Here is a 10,235-nt window from a genome sequence, read left to right as displayed (position 1 = left end):
CCACTCTGGTACACAGCCCTGTAGTCCGTGTCCATGAGAAACGCGACCTGTAAAGCAGTAGTTGGCCTGTGCCATGCTTTGAGGAGAAATGAATCTAGACCTCGATGATGGAAAAGAACTCAGCAGCTTCTGCCCCGCGCCTCCTCCGAGGCTGGTACAGGGGCTAAGCGCAACCCTCCCTGCTGCTTCTTCCCCCCCTCCCCACCTGCACCTCTCACGGCTTCGTGCCGCCTGCTCCGTGCGAAGGGGGCTGCAGGAGCCACGCCCGCTGCTCGCCACGCGCGGCCGACAGGTCCCTTCCCGCCGCGCGGCGGCTCCGGCCTACAGCCCCCACAGCGCCCCGCGCCGCCGCCCGCCCGCCGCGCGTGCGCCGCGCCGCCCTCCCGAGCGGCGTGTGGGGGCCGCCGGGTCGGGGTCGAGCGCCCGCCCTGTGGGGACAGCGCGGCGGGCGGGCGGTGCTGGGGACACCGCTGGCGAGAGCAGGTGAGTGCCTGCGGGGCTGCCGCGGCCGGGCCGGCGTCGGCGAGCAGCGCTAGGCGTGGGGGGAAGGGAAGGTGTCCTGCTCGCGGGCAGGAGGTCTCGGCGGGCCGCCCCTCGCCCTCCGGGGCTGCCAGCCCCGCTTCTTCTCATTAATGGTCGCGCCACCTGTGGGAAGCCCCGCGCACACCTCCCCCACCTCCCCCGGCACCTCACCTCTTCTCTCCCCTACTCTTTGCAGTGCCCCTTGAGGAGAGAGGACTGAAGCCGGCGGGGTGGCCCGGGGTGGGGGGGCAAGGGGTGCGCTCCCTGGGCCCCTTGGGGGCAGCGGTGAGGGAAAGGGAGGGATCCCCTCCCTCCCTATCCTGGGCAGGCTGCCGCTCACCTGCTGCGCTGACGCAGGGTCTGGGCTCCGGCGAGTGACTCATGGTGTGCACAGCTTCTTCGTCAGGCTCCCTTGGGCAGGCTGGGGTACGTTTTCCCTCTGGCGTGCTCTGCCTGCTCCCCGCTTCCTCCCAGGCTTTGCTCTCTCCCTCTCCCAGCCACTCCTGCGCCCTCCTGCTCCCCGGAATATGCCTCTCCCTTAACCTGCCTCTTCTCTCTCGGTGGCTCTGGCTCTCAGGTGGTCTCCTCCATCCAGCTCTGCCAGCCTCATCTGCCTTCCACGCCTGCGTCTTTTCGGAGGGGCCCCAGGGGTGAGACAGCCTGTCTCCTGTCTGGCTGTGGGGAAGGAGCAGACACGAAACAGATGGAAATATGGCAGTGTCCTCTAGGCAGTGGGCATAGAGACGCTGCAGGCCCTATGACTGTCAGCTGTAGTGAATGTTAAAAGCAAGTTGAGAGGCAAATTGAGTTCCTCGTACCTGGTGATGTAAATTCAAGGCAGGAAAGAACCGCCGTGACAGGGATTTAAATCACTTTGCAGGCAGTGGCTGTGGGCTCTGGGACAGCTGCTGTCTCTTCACAGAGCTGGTAAGGGTGACTGAGGAAAATTTTCTTCCCTGTTGCTGCTGGGTTTCCTTTCTAATGTTTTGAGTGATGTTTGAATTTAGGCAGGTACTTCAGTGCTAAGCAGACAGATTTGATGTTGGTGTGGGGGTTTTTATGTGATGTCATAGCTTCCTACTTCATGGTGTCACAGCCTTCGTTACTCTGTACGGCTTGCTGTAATGTTTGGGAGGGGGAGTGGTGGGAATAAAGTAGTAAAAGACTTCTTTGAGGAACTGGATGATCTTTATTGCTGTTTCTAGTATTGCTGGGATTAAGAATAGTAGATGTTCCCAAGTGAGAGTCTGGATCTCAGAATCAGTCAGGAAGGAACTACCAGCCTAGCAGGAGCGGGGCACTGCTGTGCTTTTTTTCTGATCAGAATACAGTTGCTTGCTGGATAATCTGAATTCTAGAGCAGTTTATCAGCTGCTACAGAGTCTGGAGTGGTGTGCTAGAAAGAAACAGTCACTGGAATAAAGATGTATTTCATTATTTCTGGAATAGCTTGCTTTGTATGTGGCTTTCCCTACGCTGAAACAAAGGTCAGATTCCTCTCCTGGAGAATTCGTGAAGTAAAAAGGAAGGGAGGATGTGACAAGAGGCATGACAAGTAATTAAAGAGGTTGGGTTGGGGACTGTTTGCATCATGTTGATATAAACTTACATTAATTATGTATTTAACAGGTTTAAATAGCAGGTGCCACCTTCCTTAATTCCTGTTTAGGATAATGTTTTGGTACTGTGTAATCTTGGTCATCTCAGGGAGATGTCATTCATAGTGACTCTTCCTCAGAAGAAGGGTGAAGGGGGCAGCAGAGAGGAGGGACGTATTTGTGGGGGAAGTGTCCTTGATAGAGTTAACATCAGCTGTTGAGGTGAGTGAAGTACTGTTACTGAAATAATTTTCCCTTTTTGAGGTTTTTGCTCAGGTCATGCAGTTTTTCCTTCTTTGCTGTGCTGTTAACCTGTTGCCTGCTTTCCTGTGGGATGATGTCTTTTACAAATACCAGCGTTCTAAAGGACCTTGATGTTCTTAAAAGGCAGGCAATAATCAAAACACATTTAGCTTTGAAAACTCAACATCTCTTACCTGAGGTGGCATGGTAACAGCAGGGATTATTGGTTAAGGGATCTGTATGAGATGAGCTGCCAGTCTCGGTCCTGCTCACAGGGAGCTGGTTGGTTTGTTGCAAAACTGCTTCCCGTATTTGGGATGCTTTAACAAAGGAGTTGGTGTATTCAGCCCTCCCAAGTGATGCTGCACTTGAGGCTGTAACTGGTTTGGAAATGATTGGGATGATGTCTGTCTTCTGTTTATTACAAACCTTTCCACGAAAACATAAGAAGAAAGTAGAAAAATGAAGCCCAAAGAGTATCATAACTATTCCAAGTAATAGTGCTAAAAGTAATGTACCTGCTATTTTTGTGTATGTGGTCCTATAGCTCTTCTGGCTAAGTCAGGGGTGGTCCTAGGTGGTGATCTGGATCACATTGGTGATCCTATATCCTATCCTATCCTGCCTGCAGCAGTCAGGTAAGATGAGGTAGACAAATAGCTTCATTGTATGTTGTGAGCACAGTGTCCCAAATGTCCCTCAAGAGATGCAGAGGTGTTGTTACTTGAGGTTTGTATCCTCAGCAGCACAAAGACATCTTTAAGTCTCTTTCTACACCACATTTCATCACACAGTCAAGATTTTAGATGTGTAAAGCTTGCACAGGGTAAGGATCGGAGAATGCTGGGGAAAATCTCACTGGTCAGCTGTGTCACTGTTGGCATTGGGTAGGGAAGAGGAGCGTCCTGCCACATCTGTTTTGTCTCTGGGGAAGTCTCAGTTTATGTTTTTTTAACTGGAGTACAACAAGTTATATCCATAAGAGAGCACTTCTGTTCCTGGCTTAAGAAAAACAGACACACAAAACATAGGAGAAATGTCAACACACTTGTTTTATGAGCTAGGAGAAGATAGATATTGGTATTAATAGGGCTACAAGAACTGTTGTCAGTGTAGTATTTCTCGACTGGGAAGTACCTGATGATTCAGAGATGAGAGAAAATATCCATAACGTGACAGCCCTTTTGTTCTGGAGGTGATATCTTCCTGATAACAGGAAGCATTAGGGGGAGTGGCTTGGTATGTTACAAACATTAAGGACCATTTTATATTTTGCCTTTTTTTTTTGCCTCTGAGTTATCTCTGCCTGTAAATTTCTGCAGGAGCGAGACATAAGTAGTCTAACACGACATGCTGGATAAGAGCTTTGCAAACAGTCCTGAGAGGTGTTTTGGGTGTTACTAGCCTCTTCAGAAAGTTGAGTTCTGGAAAAACAGCTCCCTACAGGAGGAAAATCTGGAGTGCTGTGGAATATGCTTCCCTTAAAAAGCTGGGGTTTGGAAACAAAGTGAGACCTGCTTAGAGTTCTGCTTGGTGAATCTGGCAGGGGTTTGCTAATACTAGAGCAAAGAGTAATACAACAGAGCTACAGGAGAGTGACCTGGATCTAGCCTTTCTTTTATCTCACCAAATGAATGGCAAACCCCAACAGCTAAAACTTTGCAGATCCATCAGAGGCTGTGTCAGGGAGGAGCTGTTCTTCAGGTTGTTGTTCCTTTGTCACTGGGAGCAGTGGATGAGACCAGCCTGGGAATCAAACTAAGGGGCTGGATCTGGAGGTGATGTTAACCCTTGGATGGCATAACTGCTTAGGATGTCATGTAGAAGACATAATAATATCTGTCTTTAGATATTTGTCAGTAGTGTCTGTCAACCTTTCTTCACTTGGTACAACCCTACATCTCTGAAACCTTTTCTTTCAGACTTCTGTATAGCAAATGAACCTGGGCAGTTGCCATTCCCTTTCACAGATATCTGACAAATGGTTTGCAAACTTGCAGAAGTTCATGGACCAAAAGATAAAAAACTGCTTCTGGAGAGTTTGGGGGGAAATGAGTTCCTGTAGAGTTCTGCAGAAGTGCTGTGGCCCTGCACCATCCATTTACTGTGCAGAAACTGGCTCATGGAAAACGTTTGGGGCCCCTTAGACACTGGCCAGAAACCCTTGGGCTGTGTTTGTGTAGCAGTGTTTAACGTGGCATCGCCTTTATCCTAAGCCTTGGAGATTAGGGCAATTGCAGACCTGCCTTTTAGCATGCATTGATTTTCTTCCCTCTGTGTTGGAAGCAAGAAGACTTTTGCTGTGCAGTAGGAGTGGGCACCTTGCTAATTTCTGTCGTGGCCTTTTTTTTCCCCACCCTTATTCAATGCAGATTTTTTTTTAAGGGCAAGCAAAACAAAACAAACCAAACACCAGCAACTGCTGCTGCAGTGCTTGTCCTATTGTAATCTTCCTGTGTGAGATGGGAGGAGCACTTTGTATTCCCATCACATTTCCTCTCACCACTCAAATAATGGGAGCACCAGCAAAGGGGAAACTCCTCCTCTTTTGATCCCAAGGGGTTCTCCACAGCAGCAAAAGGTTCTTCACAGCAGTGTAGTTCATGTTTAGCAGGTACCAAGTGTCTGCTGTGTAAGGATAAACCTCTCTGCTTTCCAGGGCTAAAAGAGCTTGTGTTACCAGCACAGGGAAGCAGCAGAGCCATAAGTAAGTTTGGTTCTGGTTTGTTTGGCGTTTGTTGGTTTGTTTCACGAGCCACATGGAGGAAGACTTTGTTATCTCCAGATTTTAGAAGAGCTTCAGCCTTTTCAGTCTGTGTACTGCATAAAGGATCAGCTGTCTGCTTTGGAGCTAGATAAATCGAAGGCAGTTCAGCTCTGAAAAGAAAATGCAGGTTGACATGTAGCATATTTGCGTTCTACATAAGTAGGTAATGGGGAGTGGGTTTTATGGAAGCCAGCTTGACACATTGAACTACAATCAGGAAGTCCATCTGTGGCCTCCCTATCCAATGTGTAAGCAGTAGGTAACAGGATTCTGTGTTTTCACATCCTTGTTTTCAGAATGCAGATGAAATGGATACAAAACTGGAAGTTACTTGTTATGTTCCTTTTGTATGAGCTGGAGATCATTCAGCAGCTTCAGCCCCAGTGGGGCTCTCAGTCATTACAGCAGGCAGACTTGTTGGACACTGTTCAGAGATCAAGCTCTGTTGCATGAAAATACCTTTTAGCTACATTGCTGCACAGAATTGCATTTCCAGTGTGGCCAGGGGTCTCCAAGATGCTTTATGGCAGGAGACACAGAGTTCCAGTTTAGTTCTTTTGGTCTCTGTTACATGTTGCTCTCGTAGCACTGGGGCACTTGGGAGGAGGCACTTTGCCCCCACCACGCTCCTGCAGTCAGTTTGCGGTCCCAGTTAGCGAGTCCTGAGTGATGCTCTGTAACTATCAGCTCCATTCTTCCTGCCTGCCCATCTAGCTTGGCAAGGCCCTCACACCATTGCTGCTTTTCAGGAATTCTGTAGGTTTTTGTTTTGTCTCTGATTTACTTCCTCTGCTAGGAATAAATGGTCTGAGGGCCGCTGAAGTCCACCAACTTTTCATTCCAAGTCATATGGTAGAATTCAAGGATGAAAGCTACCTGAGCACCTTCTTCCTGCATTTGTAGTGCAGGGTGTAGTTGCTCAACACCCAAAGGAGTGTGAGGCTGGTTGTGGTTTGTAAGCCTTAAACAGATAGTTCCTGGTGTGACCCAAGCTCACCAGCACCCTGTTGACTCCTTAACCAGGAGCTGGTGCATATCCGTGTCCCCGTAGGGTTCTGCATCACTTCAAAAGCCAAGGTGTCACGGCGTGAGTGCCATATATTGTCTGCATCTTGTCTGCCCCTTGGTCAGGTGTATGGCTGTGCTTTTTGTTCACTTACCCACTTGTTTGTGAAGCTGGAATTTTCTTCTGACTGTATACATACAATGTAAATATTGACTTGTGGGCCTGATGGCATCTGCAGCTCCAGGATATGCCTTTGCCTGACCTCAGGGAGAAATTCATGGGGGAAGGGAAGGTGAAGGGCTTCCTGCTGAGAGCTCCTCTTGTGCATTTCATTGAGCAAATCAGGATTTTGATTAGGAAATCAAAGCTTCCCAAGTGTAAGAGGACAGAAATGAACTTCCTGATTCAGTGCAGGGTGTGATTTCTGAGAGAAGAAGAGTCTGTCTAAATGTTAAATTGGATGCAATCTCCACGGGGTCTTAAAAGCTGAGCTGGAAGAGGCTTACACTTAGGTGCATGATGTCTGGGAGAGTACAGTGGCTTTGCAATTGCTTTTCTCTCTTACAAAACATACTTTCTTTTTCTTTTTTTCCTTTTTTTAATAAAGGAAGGGAACAGAGAGCAGTGGAAAGCAGTTGGTAATCCAGAAGTGGCAATGGCATTTACTGTGTGCGGTGTTGCCTCATGTTCAAGTTAAGCTTCTCCACATGCCACCTTACTGTTGTGTACACTGTTCCTATGATAGTGGATGAAAATAATTCCATGCTTGTTCTAGTCCTTCTGATGGTGTTCACTGACAGTTCCTGCATGGTTGCCAGTAATAATATTTTCAGCATACAAAATCATCGCTTTGTAAAATGTCTCCTTTTGCTTTTTTTGGTAGCTTTTTGGTGGCTTGGTTTTTGCTAAAATCAGCAGGGGAAGAATACTCCTGGGAAGGAGGTTTTGTTCCAAAATAAAGATCCTACTTTTAGGAAAGGCTTTGGACAGTGTGATTTCAGGCCTAGCATATCCAGGCACTATCACAGCAGGCTTCAGTGGACATCACATGGCAAAAGAGGCCTAGCAAGTAAAACATAGGCAGCAGGAGATGATTTATCCGGTGATTGTAAGAAGCCAGGTGATTGAAATCTCTCCTGCCACAGCTGTGTGGAAGAGCAGGTGCATCCAGAGGAGGCTTGGAACTGCCAAGTGGAAGTAAATTCACAGCTCTCCCTTGCAAACATCCATTCCTAAAGGACACTCGCTGGAAAACAACCTGGTTGGATATAATCCTGCATGGTGTGTGTTTGCAACTCTAACACAGGTGTTGCAGCTGGAATGTTTCAAGTAGCAGTATCTGATGCTGACTGTGTACTTCTCTTCCAGCCTTTGTTTTGCTCAACAAGTAAAACCACAAATAACAGACACCATTTGCATTTTAACAAACATTTTGTTCTTCCAAAGTGTGAAGTGACCAGAATTCCTTCATATAGGAAACCTAAATTACCTTTCAACATGAGAGATGCTTCTCAATGCATGGGCAGAAACTGGTTTTAATTTCAAAGTTCTGAGCATATGAGAGTTGCCTTTAATATTTGTTGCCTCTAATATGTTCTTTTTTCCTTTGTGTCCCTTTCTGTTGCTCATTCCAGAAGTGTCTGCTAAGTGTCAGCTAAGTTAGCTGTAGCAATTTCATGCATGCAGTTTCCCAGGCTTCATGGGAGACCCTTATGTTATTTGCTGTCTCCTGTCTCAGAGAGTTTGAGAGTCACTCAGTCAAAGGCAAGTACTTACTGTACCAATCCCATATGCCATATATCCTCCTTCTCATCCTGGCTTGCACTGGGCAGTGCCTGGCTGTGTCAGGAAACCTTCCTCCCAGTTCCTCTTATGCTTTGCTGAAGGAAGAGTGAGTAGGAGTGGGACAGAAAGCAGGGTGGCAAAGAGCTACAGGGCCTCAGCACCTTCTCTTGGAGACACCTGGCTCTGTGGGCAGGCCCCAGCCCACTGCCTCATCGTACAACAGCAGGAGCCTTGTCTTGGTGTGATTCACACTCTTTACCCTGCCCTGGTGCCAGCAGCAAGGTGAGCCTCCTGCTCTCTCTGGGCTCTGTCCCAGATGGCTGCTTGTGGGAAGGTTTCTATGGGAACCAGGGGCAGGAAAAACCTGCCCACCGAGTTCAGTGCTCTAATGGCAGGCAGCAGCAGAGGAGTGATCTCCAGAGAGGCAAGAGGCCAGCATGTGATGACGTGGACAAGGGAAGGTGTTCCCTTCTGCTACAGCTGTCTTGGGATGAGGACTGAGTTCTGACCTCAGCACTATCCTCCTCTGCTTCCCAAGCATGGTGGTTAGTTCCCTTGTTATGGGGTCTTTTCTCCTCTATGTGCCTAGCACACTGGTCTGGCTCCTCCATAGGAGGTTGGTTCAGCAGTGATTGTGTGTGCTGTGAAGGTTAATAATGACCAAGAAGGATCCCTGCTCACAAGCCTGAGACCCTGGGCATGGATTCAGAGCACAGGTAACAAGGAGCATGGCAGAAGTACCGCAGAGCTGCAATAGTGACTGTGTTCCTAATAAAAGTAATTTGAAACAGGGAGAGAGAAGATGAGGAGAAGGACATATGGCAGTCTCAGGAGCAGAGCAGCTGTGGTTACAGAGCAGTGATAAACCTGGGGGGGGGGGGGGAAGTAAAATCAGAATACACTCAGTGATGATGGAAGGGAAATAAGTGATGTTAGCAGATTTACCTGCTTGATGTACCTGCTGTGTGCATTGCCATGAGTGTGCAGGTGCTCATTTTGTAGTCCTTGTTGCGTCTTCATTTACTGAGGGAAATGTTGGTTCTAAGAGAACAAGTGGGGATAGAGTGATGGGAAGGGTAAGAAGAGGGATTCCAGAGCTCAAGTGTAAGTGGTTGGCCAGTGTATGCACAATGTTGCTTCTCAGAAACAAAAGCTGAAGTTTCTCATTTGGTTGGTTGGTTTGTTTTCCCCCTGAGAGTTGGTGTTAGAAGATCAGTGTCAGTTCAGCCCTGCCAGTCTTTCTCATGCAACTGTTGCAGTCTGGGAGGAGGAAGCCTTACCGTTTGTGTTCTCAGACAGATGCATTTTGCAGTTGCAGTGTTTCACAGCTGCTTATTTTGGAGTGCTGTAGCAAGCCACTTCCAGGCTGCAGGTGCTTGCTGGAAAGCTCACTGAGATGTGAAGGCAATATAACCCTGTCCTACTGAGTGCTGTAAACAACTTGGACAGGGCCTGCCAGATGAATCCCTGGGGTTCCTTTTAGTGATTTGCAGTCATAAGTAGCTTTACTGAAAAGGGGAAGGTGGAAAACCCATCCCAGATGTAACAATGTCAGTTTCTCCCAGATCTTTCCCAAGTAAAGGAGAGTGACCAATGCATACACCCAGCACTGGCTTTATCCTTTTGGTAGAGGTGGCTTTTGTTGTCTCCAGCCCATGGAGTTATAAGGTTGATCTGAAAATCCAAAATACTTCTTTCTGTTTCTTTACTTCTGTTGTCTTGGAAAACCCCTATAAAAATCTGCTGTGGAGTGATGTCAGGAAACCAAGGAGGGAGGCTAGGGGGCTAGGTGGGCTGTTTCATCATCTGAGCTTGATCACCAGATTTAGTGTAGAGGAGCCTGGCTCATTGCAGAGGTACTCAGCTGCATGTTGTCCACATCCTAGTCTAGTTCACCTCTGAAAATCCTTGTCAGAAGCTTTCCCAGCTCCCTTCAGGGAGATGTATTCCACAACCTTTTGCTCTTGTAATGCTACCCCTAAAATCTCTCTCAGGCTTATTTTGAATCTACTGTTCCCCCCTTATGCCCTTTTCACTGTTCCGTTCCCTTCTCCATGAGCAGTGTATTCAAAGAATGATGGATAGTGTGTTTTCATAATTAAACACAAACTAACTACACAGAGAAGTTGGTGGAGTCACCATCCCTGGAGGTACTTTTTAAAAGCATGTAGATGTGGTGCTTAGTGACATGGTTTGGTCATGGGTTTAGGTTTATGGCTGGACTCGATCCTGGAGGCCTTTTCCAACACAAACAATTCTATGGTTCTGTGAAACACTTAACTCTCAGTATGTGATGGAAAGGGTGATGGAAGTT

General features: G+C 47.8%; 1 protein-coding gene across 2 annotated transcripts in view; it reads left to right on the top strand.

Annotated features, from left to right (window-relative positions):
• Window positions 1–373: 373 nt before the first annotated feature.
• SGSM3 (small G protein signaling modulator 3) overlaps window positions 374–10,235 on the top strand; it is a 29,083-nt gene continuing 19,221 nt past the window's right edge. Inside the window, exon 1 of one of the 2 annotated variants that reach the window (XM_054167852.1) lies at window positions 374–483. The gene's annotated coding sequence lies outside the window, so the exon portion shown is untranslated. Of the gene's footprint in view, window positions 484–1,099; window positions 1,450–10,235 lie in introns of those variants that run through there. The other variant, XM_054167853.1, reaches the window with a different exon arrangement.

The sequence above is a fragment of the Dryobates pubescens genome, chromosome 15 (genome assembly GCF_014839835.1).
Source record: "Dryobates pubescens isolate bDryPub1 chromosome 15, bDryPub1.pri, whole genome shotgun sequence".
Classification (NCBI taxonomy): Eukaryota; Metazoa; Chordata; class Aves; order Piciformes; family Picidae; genus Dryobates; species Dryobates pubescens.
Note: the sequence above shows the minus strand (reverse complement) of the source record. Positions and strands in the feature narration are given on the sequence as shown.